We start from the raw sequence: 13,768 nt of genomic DNA, 5'->3' as shown, positions 1-13,768 counted from the left end.
TTTTGTGCCATACATCAGCTTCTATCATCTCATTTGGTGTGGCAACATATGCCCATGTCATCATTTCACACCTCTGACCACAAACAAGTCATTAACTTTCTCCCCAACAAGAACCACCTTAGAGTCTTTTAGAACCTCAAGTGTTCCACCCTTACCCCTGTCTTCACACCCAACAGCTTCTAGCATTCCAAGAGAGATAAGATTTCTCTTAAGAAGTGGGACATGTCTCACATTTCTGAGTAGTTTGATAGTCCCATCTTTGAGTTTCATAGAGACTGATTCAATGCCTTTAATTTTACAACCTTGGTTGTTCCCCATGTAGACCATTTCTCCATCAATTTCTTTGTAGGTGTTAACCAGGGTTTCATAGGAGTCATATGGTAGGTGCATCCGGAACCCAAAACCCAATCATGTTTCCCAAGGGGGTTAACATAAGTGACCTTGTCAAGTGTTAAGGCTAGTGCATCAGAGTAGATGTAGGAGCTTTCTACTACTAAGGCTTCAGGCTGCTTGCTTTTGGGTTCTTTTTCTTTGTCTTGATTCTTTCTTTTGAGGATGAAGCAATCTTTAATCAAATGCCCATTCTTTTTGCAATATTTGCATTTAATTTTCTGTTTTGGCTTGTTTTCCTCTATATGTTGTTGTTTTCTGTCCATTGATTGGTTTGGTTTGAAGTTTTCTTTCACAAACAACCCTTCCCCATTTGGTTGTTCCTTTTTAACTACTTGAAACTTAAGTTCACTTGTCCTTAGGGCAGATATTATTGCATCAGTAGATATGTTGTCTCTTCCATACTTCCATGCATTTTTTATTTCCTTATAGGATTCTAGTAAGAAATTTAGAAGTAAGTATGCTTCATTCTCATCTTCTATTTTCTCCCCAAGATTCTTAAATTCAACAACAATCTTTTTGAACTCATCTAGATTATTAGAAAGTGATTTTGATGAATCTATTTTAAAGGTGAAAATTTTCTCCCTAAGGGACATTTTATTAGGAAGATCTCTAGTGGTATATAAGTCTTCCAACTTTGTCTAAATCCTATAGGTTGTATCTTGATCAATGACTTACCTTAAAACATTATCACTAAGGTTTAAGACTAACGTACTATAAGCTACCAGCTCCCAGTCTTTCTTTTCTTAAGCTGTCACAGTGTTTAGGAGAGTGGATGGATCAAGAAGAGCCTTGTGAGTCTTTTATTGACCAAGAATGGCAATGATTTTAGCCTTCCAAAGGCCAAAGTCTCCTATACCATCGAACTTCTCCACCTCATATCTTGCTACTGCCATTTTAGTGTGAATCTTGAATCTTGATAATCCAAGAACTGAAATCTTTAAGTGTCTTTTGCTCTGATACCAATTTGTTGGGCTGCTCCTTATTTCAGGCCCACGATGTTGAGAAGACTGGTCCAAGTGAGAGGGTAGGTAAAACGAAAGACTAAGAATGAGCCACGCCTCTCTATCTTTTCGACTCCACGTGGTAAAATCCACTATCATAGATCTGAGGGAAATCAATGAAGATCGATCCAAATTCTTTTGGTAAAAAAAAATTCTCTCTCTCTCTCTCATTCGAATTTCTGAAAAGCTCTCGACTCTCTCTAAACTTCTTCTATTCTTGCCTAATTTCACAGTGAGGAAAGAAGAGAATCAAACATGAAAATTGAATAAGAGAAAGAGGAAGAAAAGACCAACAAGAGCATGTACATGATTCGACAAAATGATACCTACATCCACGGGAAGGGAAGATGATTTATACTTTTACAGAGATAAGTTTTTGTTTTCTTTTACAGATCTTGTACAAGATAGAATGAATTAATTTTCTTTTCGATTTGAATGTAACCTATGTATATAATTATAAATCTGTTATGAAGTCTGTTTAGAAAATAAAAACTAGCTGTTGGGCTATTTGAGATTAAATTCTTTCAGATGTTTTCCTACTTTCGTCATGCCTATTTAAAATGCAAGATGTTGTCTTGCTAGGGTTGCCGCTTTTGAATAATTTGTTGAAGCCTTTCGTTTTTTGTGGTGGTTGGATGTTACAACTTTGATTCTAAATTATCATTCATTTTGAAGTTGTTGCTCTAAATAATCGTTGAAGATTTCTTCAAAAGAAAGTTGTCTCGGTCTTAAGGGGAGCCTAAGACATTAATAAGTGAGAAGGGAAGCTTTATTTTAGGGGAAGCCTAAGACATCATAACTTGAGAAGGGACTCTCTATTTTAGGGAGAACTTAAGATATCATTACTTGAGAAGGATTTCTCTAATTTAGGGGAGCCTAAGTTCTTCAACTAAATGTGCATTCACAAGAAGATGGAAAGATTACATTTGAGAAGGAGTCTCGCACTTAGGGGAGTCTAAGTGATTCTTTACTAATATACACATACTTAGGAGGAGCTTAAGTTTAATTGAGAGGGAGTCTTACACTTACGAGGAGCCGAAGTGATCATTCATTGAGTCAAGCGTTTCATATGTCACTGTATTTGCTATAGATTTACAGATAAGTACAACGTTTTAATTGTTTCACTTCACATTAGTAAAAGTATCTTTCCATGGGCACACTGCCCCCAGATTAAGTGGTATATCACCGAACTAGGTTGCCAAACTTTGTGTGTCATCTTTTTTAGTTTGTATTTTTTATTTTTTTTTTCTTGTTGTCTTGCAATTGCTTATGCATCGTTTGTGACACTAGTATACTGTGTGGTCAATAACCTTTATTTCATTGAGAAATAGTAAAGGAGACTAGATAAAAGTCTGCCAACTGAGAGCAATAGAAGAGACGTCATAGTTACAAAATATAACAATTTTTTTTGTATACTAAAGAGCAACTAGAGAAATGATCCCATCCCATATCTTGAAGGAGAAGGATTTTCAATATTTTTTTTAAGTATTACAATAGTGAGAAAAGAGAATAGAGCCTCAAACTTCAAAAGTACTTAAAAAGACTCGATAAAAAGGTTGGATCGTCTCATTTTCATCACCTTTAAAAAAATTTAACTTGATGTGTGGATATAATTATTGGATAAAAAGAAAAGGCCATCTCATTTTCTCCTTATTAATTATTGATGTAGCAGATTTCAATGATAAGAGGTACACTGAATATTCATTAAATTGTCATAATACAATGTATATAAAAGAAGAAGCTATGGACTACAAACTACACTAATTCTCAACTTTTCTTGTTCTAATGTGTATGAACAACAAGGGTATTAGTTTCCAATCTAAACGTAACTAGGTTGCTAACTTCCTTCCACGATCCTTAGTAAGTTTTAAGGGAGGAAAACTACAAATATAAAATAATTTTTGTAAAATGCAAAAACAAGTGTTATACTTAGAATTGAAGAAAAAATCACTTATTTAATGTCCTGCTGCTCCCAGTTCAGCCTCTCACCATAATCTGTTAAAAAAAAAAAGAAAACAGTTAACAAGATTGAAAACCAACAATGGACAGTCAGTTACTTCAACTAATACAACAATCGATCTTACTTTCTATGTATTAATAAGAAGCTTTTGCTGAAAATGAAAGAACTATGAAAAAGAAATTATTGGGAGAAAGAGAGAAGCTTATCTGTGTGTAATAATTTTATTCTTGAAGAGCTAATGATATCCTTGGAGATTTTACAGTGGATGTACGCATCAAGCTGAACCACTTAAATTCCTGTTACATTCTCTCCATATTCATCTTCTTTTACTGATTTCTCATACAATCTTCTACAATCTTCATCATCAAAGGTAAGCCTAGAAATTGCCTCTCTTCCTTTCTCTTGATCCCATGAAAAACAGAGTAAGTAAAATGAGCTGAAATTTGTGCAAAATGCTTTTAACAAAAGAGATTTATTCGTGGTAAAAGAAATAAATCACACATGGCTTGTATTTTAACAACAAAATAAAGACATTTATTTTTAAGAAGCGATATCAGAGCCTTCCGAAGTTTGAAATTGAAAAATTCAATGGGAATGACGACTTTACCCTTTGGACAAAGAGGACTACTACCATTCTTGGGTCACAGAAAGCTTTGAAGGCCTTAGAAGACCCAAAAAAACATTCCTTGCAACTCTAAGTAAAGAAGAAAAGGATACCATGGAAGAAATTGTATGGAACACTCATTCTTAACATCACTAACATTGTGTTGAGACAGATGATTGATGTGGCCACTACTTTCAACATCTGGGAGAAGCTCTAGGCTCTCTATGAAAAGAAAGACCTACCAAATAAAATCTATGTAAGGGGAAAGCTTGTTTCCTTCAAAATGAATCAAAATAAGAACCCAGATGAGAACTTGGATAAGACAAGAAACTCACCAATGCTCTCAATCAGTCTGGAGAAAAGCTGGGAGCAGAGAATGAAACTGCTATTCTGATAAACTTAATCCATGATGCCTACAAAGAAGTGAAGTTAGCATTAAAATATGGCAGGTAAAACATCACTGTGAATCAATCATAACAACTCGAAAAAGCAAGTAATTAGAGCTAAATGCAAAGAATAAAATTAACCATGGGACAAAATCTCTTTTCTCTAAAGGAAAGAATCATTCTAAGAGGAATTATAACAATAGAGGCCAAAGGATGAACAAAGACAAAACAGTATTGAAGTATTTCATATGCCACAAGGAAGTGCATTTTAAAAGAAACTATTCTAAGAGGGGTAAAACTTCCAAAAGAGATGAAAACATAAGATACATACCACATGGCAAAGAAGAAACCAATCAAAACAAAGACTTTATAAGAGATGATCATAGAAGAGGAAGGGAACATGAGAGAAACAATGGAATTGTTGAAGATGAGACATTTGAATACATTGAGACCTTTGCATCAACCAACCAAAAGGCCATGGAAATTAAAATTAAGGAGAAAGACTGGGTTTTAGACTCAGGGTGTAACTATCACATGACTTCTAAGAAAAACTAGTTTGTTGAATACAAATCAGAAGAGTGAGACTCAGTTTACATGGGAAATAACCAAAAATGTGAGATTTTTGGTGTAGACTCGGTGTTATTGAAGCTTTCAAACAACGGGAGGCATTCCTTAAAGGATTTAGACATGTTCCAAAACTAAAGAGAAATCTTATCTCTTTAGGTATGCTTGATGGCATAGGTTGTTCCATTCATGCTGAAAAGGGATGTTTGGACATAATGTAGCAAGATAGAGTTATTCTCGCTGGAAGGAAGAAAGAAGGCTTGTATATTATAAGAAAGGTGAATAGACCTAAGTATGCTTCATTTTTTTTAATTCAAGAAAGACAGTAAGTTAGAGTGATGGCATCGAAGACTCTCACATATCAGAGAGAAAGGACTCAATGAGTTGCAAAAACAAGGGCTGATTCAAGCTAAAGGAATGAAGATTCTTAGTTTTGTGAGTATTGCATCTATGAAAAATCAAAACGACTAAAGTTCTCTAAAGGAGAACACTCTTTAGTTGCAGTCCTTGACTACATACATGAAGATCTTTGGGGACCAGTAAACACTCCTTCTTGGGAAAGTTCCAAGTATTTCTTATCCTTAATAGATGACTATTCAAGGAAAGTATGGACCTATCCTCTCAATCTAAAGACCAACTCTTTAATATTTTAAAATTTTGAAAGTTAAAGTAGAAACTCAACTATAAATGAAGATCAAATACTTCATGACTGATAATGACCTAGAGTTCCTTAGTAATAACTTTAAATCTCTGTGAAATGAATTTGGCATTTCTAGATACAGGACAGTGGCTTATACCCTTCAACAAAATTGAGTTGTCGAGAGAATGAACAAAACTTTGATGGAAAAAGTGAGGTGTATGATCTCATAAGCAAAACTCTTATAAAATTTTTGGGCTGAAGAACTAGCCACTACTGCCTACACAGTGAACAGAAGTCCTTATGTTTCCATCAACATGAAGACTCCTAAAGAAAGATGGATTGGAACAACTACTCATCTCACTCACCAAAAGCCCTTTGGGTGTAATGCATTTGATTTCACAACAAACAAAGCAAGACTGAACCAAGGGCTTTAAACTATATGTTTATAGGCTACCCCTGAAGAAATGAAAGGCTACAAGTTATAGGGTTTCCTTAATGAGGGAAGCCTAATTAGTAGAGATGTTTGAAGGCACTGTGAAGTTCCGTAGAAGAAGCCGGGATCGGTTCAATTTTTAAATTTTCACTGAATAATGAAATTATAAAATTCAAACAGAAATTATGCATTAATTGGAAAAACTTACAGCATGCATAAAAAGGAAAAGTGAGAAGAAGTTATATACCCATGAAGATTTCAAATCTTCACGAAATTCCTTTCTCCACGAATGATCATGAACAAGAAAACCTCGAATCGATCAAGAAAAATTTGTGAGGACACTACCACGAGAATTTCCTCTATATTCTCCTTAGAGTAGGGTGAGAATAGCAAAAGGTGTGGGCTTTGCGGAATTTTGAAAGAGAGAGAGACTTTGAGAGAGGGGGAACTTTCTAGAACAAAATTACAAAAGCTTTTTTTTTCACCCTCATTTTTTTTTCTGTGAAGAAGAAGATGGAAAATTCAAAACCAAGAAAAATCTTCTGCATGAAAACCACCCATTTTCTCTCTCTACGTGGGATCCAAAGAGAACTAATGTGAAGGAATTTATTTCCCTCCCTTTAAATTTAAATTTAAAATTAAATAAATATTATATATATATATATATGATAACTAATTAATTAAATAATTATTTATATATATATATATATAACTATATGTTATATCATGTTTATATCATATATAACACATAACTTATAGTTTATACTGTATCAAATACAATATAAGCTATAGTTTATTTCTCTCATATGTTTGTGGTATTTAATATAAATCATATTTATACTAAATTTAATTATACCCATCCAATCCATATAATTAATATTTGAATCATATTCAAATATTTATGTACTCTCAAATAAACTTTATATTATAAAGTATCAAATACATTATATTAATTATATCACATATATAATTAATTTAATTATATCAAATATAATTAATTCCCCCAATTAATTTGAACAATTCAAATTAATTCAACATTAATTCTCAATAATCTCTATTGAGCCATAGAGAGAATCTTATAGACCTATAGATTGAAGCTTCAGTGGTACTTAACTAATTAATTAAACTCTTTAATTAAAATACCCAACATTCATTAACTGTCGGTCACTCTACTAAAGAATCTACAGCTACACTTTTCACACAACAGATATATTTTTGTGTCCATTGGATATAACCAATCAATGGTGCGATAACCCTTCACAAATTTCTCGTAAGTACAACTGACATTTTACCCCTGTAGTTACATTTAACTTCTTAAGTACCATTAATCCCTCTAATGAACAATAAGTCATAGTCCAACTATGACCAAACCCCTCTCAAGCCAAGAGAGGGTGTGACGCCACATTGTTCAAGCTCTAGAATCAGTCCTTAAGAGAGAAATTTATCTACTTACCCAGACGTTAAAGAATGAGTGAATTCCATTTTGTGTAGCTGTTTTCCCAACTCCCTATTAGACGAATCCCCAAAATGGTAGGCTTATTGAGTCAACGATCTGGCCACTCTCACTCATACAAATCAAAGGACTGCTTTCATAGGCAGGAGTTTACAATTCACTCGGGATTTAGGTCATGTCATCTATGGCTATCCTGGTTAAATGTAAGTCTCTATTATGAACAGTGTTATATATGAAGAACCCTAACAATAGGATCCTTGAGTGGAAGTGGGATCGTCCCAAAATTTTCAATTTTTTTATAGAATTGAAATTTTACAGAAAAACAGAAAAAAATATGCATTTACAAGAGAATATACAATAATATGTTTAAAGAAGAGGAGAAGAAAAAGGTCCAGGACTTACCCTTGAAGATTTCAAAACTTCACATTAAAACCCCTTCTCTGTGAAATTCACGAGCATAATTCAAAAGGGCTAATTGGGCACCACCACTTGGAGATCTCAGTATTTTCTAGTGAAAATCCAAGAGGTGTGAGCTCTGGTGAATTTGGAGAGGAAAGGGATTAGAAATTAAATGAGGAGAGGAGGAATTTATTGTTTTTTTTAGAGAACACATAAACCTTTAATGTGTTGCAGGAGGAAGTAGAAAAAAAACAAAAACTTTGTTAACCACCCACATCAAACGTGGGTGGAGAAAAAAATGGGCTTCTCTCCCAATTAAATCAAATATTAAATAATTAATTAAAACATTTTAAATTAATTAATTATAAATAATATATAAATATATAATAACTAATATATTATACATATATACATAACTATATGTTACATCACATATAACATATAACCTATAGTTTTATATTGTATCAAATACAATATAGTTTATAGTTTGGATTTTCTCTCATCAATGACTTTTAATATAAATCGCATTTACATTAAATTCAATTATATGAATCCAATTCATATAATAATATTTGAATCATATTCAAATATTTATTTTCTCTTATAAATACTTAATATTATATTGTATCAAATATATTATAGTATTTATAGCATACATAATTAAAAATTAATTAACTGTATCATATATAATTAATTTTCTCAATTAATTTGAACAATTCAAATTAATCCAAAAACTTATTCTCATTAAATCATATTGAGCTACTGAGGGAACCTGATGGACTTGTAGCTTGAAGCTCTAACGATAAGTGAATTATTAATTAAACTTTTTGATTAAAATATTCACCCTCCATTAACTATCGAACACTCCACTAAAGACCGATACATGCACTCTTTGCATTATAGATATATTTCTTTGTCCATTGGATATAACCAGTCAACAGTACGATGAACCTTCACAAATTGCTCGTAAGTACAAATGGGCCAAAATTACCATGTTGCTCTTATAGTTACATCTAACTCCTTAAGTACCACTGATCCCTCTAATGAACAATAAATCAAAGTCCAACTATGATCAAACCCCTCTCGGGCTATGAGAGGGTGTGGCGACACATTGTTCAAGCTCCAGAATCAGCCCTTAAAGGAACAATTTATCTATTTGCCTCGACATTGGAGAATGAGTGAATTCCGTCTTGTGTAACTGTGTTCCCAGTACCCCAATCAGACCAATCCCCAAAATAGTAGGCTTGTTGAATCGGTGATCTGGCCACTTTCACCCATACAAATCAAAGAACCGCCCTCATAGGTAGAAGTTCACAACTCACTCAGGATTCAGGTCATGTTACCTATGGTTATCCTGGTGAAATGTAAGTCTCTATTATGAACGGAGTTATATAATGAGATTAAACATTTTTTGGTCCGGTCTTATACAAACTCCTTGGTATAGAATATCCCCGCTCGCATGTCTCCACATGAATGATCAGGATCAGATCATTTGTAGCACTTTACAATAATTGTAACACCTACAAAGCATGTCATACTCATAGTGTCACAAGGATAAGATATCCAACCTTATCCATGTGCTACAGACAATTTAGGTTATCACTTAAACATCATCCATATGTTTCTACATACATGTTTAAGCTACAAGATAACCCTGGATGTTATTTTATTGGTTTGTAGTTAATGCAACTAATTTTGAAATAAAACATCAAAATATTATTACATAAATAAAATGTTTGTACATTACAATTACAAACTATATGACCCTATGAGATTTATGGAACAAACTTAACAATATAATGAGACTAGTCATTTCGTGGTCCGGTCTTATACAAACTCCTTTGTAAGAACACCCCCGCTCACATGTCTCTACATGAATGGTCAAAATCAGATCATTTATACTTTACAACAATTATAACATCTACAAAGCAGGCCATATTTGTAGTATCACCAAAATAAGGTACCCAACTTTATCCATCTACTACAGACCCATTGGGTTATCACTTAAACATGATTCATCTGTATGTCTCTACATATATGTTTAAGCTACATATGATAATCTTGTATGTTAGTTTATTGGTTTGTGGGTTAATGCTACTAAATATTGAATAAAACATCTCCATATTTTATTAAATAAATAAATTATTTGTATATTACAATTACAAACTACAGAACCCACGAGATTTAGGGCATCAACCCCAACAATGTTGTCTTCAAAGAAGATGAGTTCTATATGGATTCAAGAGGGTTGACGCACACTACTGATTAGAACTTGTCTGAATCTTCTACAAGGAATCAAGTAGAGATTCATTCAAGGTACAACAATCCAAGTAGGAGTAATCAGCTACAAAGAGAAAGTGTTCCTAGCTCCCACTTGCAAGAAGAAGAAGAAGAAGAACCTGAGAATTTGACTGATTATGATCCAACAAGAAACAGAGGAAGAAGAGTCAAAGACCCCATGCTAGATTTGCAAGGGTTGATTGCATAGCTAGCTTCTAACTGGACACTTCTGATAAGGATTTTAATACCCATGAAGAAGACTTGAATAATAAAGACAGCAAGCAATGGACAGAAACTATGAATCATGAACTCAACTCACTCTACAAGAATAACACAAGGGAGTTAGTTGAAAAACCATCAGACAAAAAAGCATCATTCCTTGCAAAGGATTTTCAGGAGGAAGTTCATATGACTACTGAATGATGAAGTAAAATTTAAAGAAAGATTAGTGGCTAAGGGGTTTAAACAGAAGAAAGGAGTATATTTTAATGAAACTTTCTCACCCGTGGTCAAACATACCTATATCATAATCTTATCAGCCATAGTAGCCTGTGAAGATCTTGAGCTAGTACAACTGGATGCAACTACTACTTTCTTACATGGAAGCCTAGAAGAAGAAATCTACATGGAGTAGCCCAAGAGTTTCGAAGTAAAAAGCAAAAATGAGCTAATGTGCGTGCTAAATAGGTCTCTCTATTGCCCAAAACAATCACTAAGGTTCTGGTATAAGCGTTTTGATGACTTCATCAGCAAGATGGGCTTCAATGACCCTTGTGTTTACTACAATAAGAGTTCTAAATGTGACTATATTTATCTACTGTTTTATGTTGATGACATGTTGCTGGCAGGAAGAGATCCAACTAAGCTAAGGGAGATCAAAGCTCAATTGAGTGTTGAGTTTGATATCAAAGATCTAGGGTACACAAAGAAGATTCTGGGGATTGAAATTTTTAGAACCATGGGAAAAAATGAACTATCTTTAACCCAGAGATCCCATACCAGTAAAATACTATGCAAATACAATTTGGCTAGTTTTAAAGTAGTCTCTACACCCTTGGCACAAAACATCAAGATCTCAGCAAAAGATTCCCCTAAAGAGCCAGCTGATAAACAAGCTATGTGTCATGTTCCCTACTGATGCCATAGGAAGTTTGATGTACCTAATGGTCTGCACTAGACCAGACCTAACACATAGTTCAAGTCTTGTTAGTCGCTATATGAGTAACTCTGGTAGAAACCACTGGGAGACAACCAAATGGGTATTCAGATACCTAGTTGAAACTGAAAGTAAAGGATTACTTTATAAACCATATAGAGAGTTAAAGCTACTGGTTAAAGTTTATGTGGATGTTGATTTGGTAGGTGACCCTGATAAAAGAAGATCCCTAACTGGCTTTGTTTTTACTCTAGGAGAAAACCTAATCAGCTGGAAGTCTAACTTACAACCAGTGGTTACTTTGTCAACTACTGAAATAGAATTCATAACTGTTTTAGAAGCTGTAAAAGAAGCAATGTGGCAAGAGGTATAATCAGTGAATTGGGGTATGAACAGAAAGTAGTTGACCTATTTTGTGACAATCAAAGTGCCATTCATCTCACAAAAAATCAACAATTCCACAACAAAACAAAACACATTGATGTCAAGCTATATTTTGTAAGAGATATAGTTGAGAAAGGAATAATCAAAATTCTAAAAGTTAAAACAGATGAGAATGCAGCTAATTTCCAAAATCACCGAGACTTAAATTCGACTTATGCCTAAATCTACTCAACGTAGTAGATTTGAACGTAAAGGAATGACAACTAAAATAAATCTCCAAGCTGAATTTACTTCAAGATAAAGATTTGTTATACCTAGAATTGAAGAAAAATTCACTTGTTTGATGTCCTACTGCTTCCAGTTCAGCCTCTCACCATAATCTGTTAAAGAAACAAGAAGACAGTTAACAAGGTTGGAAACCAACAACTTACTGTTAGTTAATTCAACAAATACAACTGATCCATTTTATTTTCTGTGTATTAATAAGAAGCTTTTGTTGAAAATGAAAGAACTATAAAAAAGAAATTATGAAGTGAAAGAGAGAAGCTTATATGTGTGTAATAATCTTGTTCTTGAAGAGCTAATGAAATCCTTGGAGATTTTACAGTAGATGTAGGCATCAAGCTTAACCGCTTTAATTCTTGTTGCATTCTGTCCATCTTCATCTTCTTTTACTAATTTTTCATACAATCTTCTTCAATCTTTGTCATCAAAGGTAAGCCGTAGAAATTGCCTCTCTTCCTTTCTCTCGAATGCATGCAAAACAAAGTAAGTAAAATGAGCTGAAAATTGTGCAAAATGCTTTTAACAAAAGAGTTTATTCGTGGTAAAAGAAATAGCTCATACGTGGCTTGTATTTTGACAACAAAATAATGACATTTATATTTAAGAACAAGGATAAAGGAATATTCTTAAAAAAAAACAAGGATAAATAAAACCTTAAATATTAATAAAAAAATTAAGGAAAAAAAAAAAAACAACCCATATTTTTAAAAATAATACGAGTTTTCATGTTTTTAAATTATAGTAATTTAGTCGAGAACTTTAATTTTTGCGTGTTTAATAGATCATTAAATTTTAGAAGCTGTCAAATTAGTCTATCAATTTTCAATAATTTTATGTCTAACAGATCACTGTTGACATTTAGATGAAAAAATAAAATTTATGTCTAATAAGATATTAATTTTTTTTTTTTAGTCTAAACGATTTATGAATTGAACAAAATTTTTTGAATAGAGGAACGATCTAGTTGACACGAAATTAAAAGCTCTTGGACTTACTTTATATTTAATTTTCATACTGAGATATTAGATACAAAATTAAAAATTAGCTAATTAGGAATGACTTATTAGACAAAAGATCGAAAGTTTAGTGCTTTATTAGAAATTTTTAAAATTCAAAGACTTATTACACTTAAGATTAAAAGCTTAAAGATATATTCATAAATTTTCAATGTCCAGAAATTTATGTGACACAAACCTAAAAGTGCAAGGTGTAAACTTGTCCTTTAACCTTTTATTATATTACACTACTTGAGCTAAAAAAAAATCGTATTTTAAGTATAATAGAAATTACAAGGATTCGAATCGCAGACTTCGTGATCCTTAACTTACTGCAAAGTTCAAATTTCATTTGAATTATGCTAAATTGATCAAATTTCATACTTTATGTTTATTTGAAGAGGTATATTTATATTATATGCTATCTATATAAATGCCTCGTGATATATTTGAAGGTAGTGATGGAGGTATGATTAGACACAACGCCTGAGTTAAATTTATGATACTTTCTAACAAACACCATAATTTGTTATATTGAGCACATATTTAAAAATAAAATTTAATTTATCAACAAAAAGTTCGAGAGTATAATTTAAGGGCAAGATATTTAATATCATTTTAGAAGGTTGATCATAACCCACAATTATATATGTGGGAGTAGAGGACAAAAATCTACTTCCAACCTTATCACATGACCCATTTACATTTTGAAATTTTGATTAAAGAGATAATGCCTACCATCTTTTAAAGATTCCTTTACATTTTTGGTGGACGAAATGTCGTCTCGACTATGATTAGGATTGGTAACAGAGTCGGACGTGGGGTACCTGTCCTC

At 32.9% G+C, this 13,768-nt stretch overlaps 1 long non-coding RNA gene across 3 annotated transcripts; it reads right to left on the bottom strand.

Moving 5' to 3' along the window:
- Nucleotides 1-3,067: 3,067 nt before the first annotated feature.
- On the bottom strand, nucleotides 3,068-12,506 carry LOC120069300 (uncharacterized). Of its 3 annotated transcripts, none has more exons than XR_016531139.1 (5): nucleotides 12,259-12,506; nucleotides 11,968-12,033; nucleotides 4,294-4,371; nucleotides 4,116-4,196; nucleotides 3,068-3,755 (listed from the first exon to the last, which is right to left on the bottom strand). It is a non-coding gene; the product is annotated as an uncharacterized LOC120069300 (long non-coding RNA). The 3 variants fall into 3 exon arrangements; XR_016531140.1 differs by having other exon boundaries at nucleotides 12,284-12,506; XR_016531141.1 differs by having other exon boundaries at nucleotides 3,679-3,755; nucleotides 4,072-4,196.
- Between the last annotated feature and the right edge of the window lie 1,262 nt (nucleotides 12,507-13,768).

The sequence above is a fragment of the Benincasa hispida genome, chromosome 8 (assembly GCF_027475165.1).
Source record: "Benincasa hispida cultivar pf3 chromosome 8, pf3_genome.v1.1, whole genome shotgun sequence".
Classification (NCBI taxonomy): domain Eukaryota; kingdom Viridiplantae; phylum Streptophyta; class Magnoliopsida; order Cucurbitales; family Cucurbitaceae; genus Benincasa; species Benincasa hispida.
The sequence above is the reverse complement of the archived record's forward strand: the minus strand, read 5'-3'. Positions and strand labels throughout refer to the sequence as shown.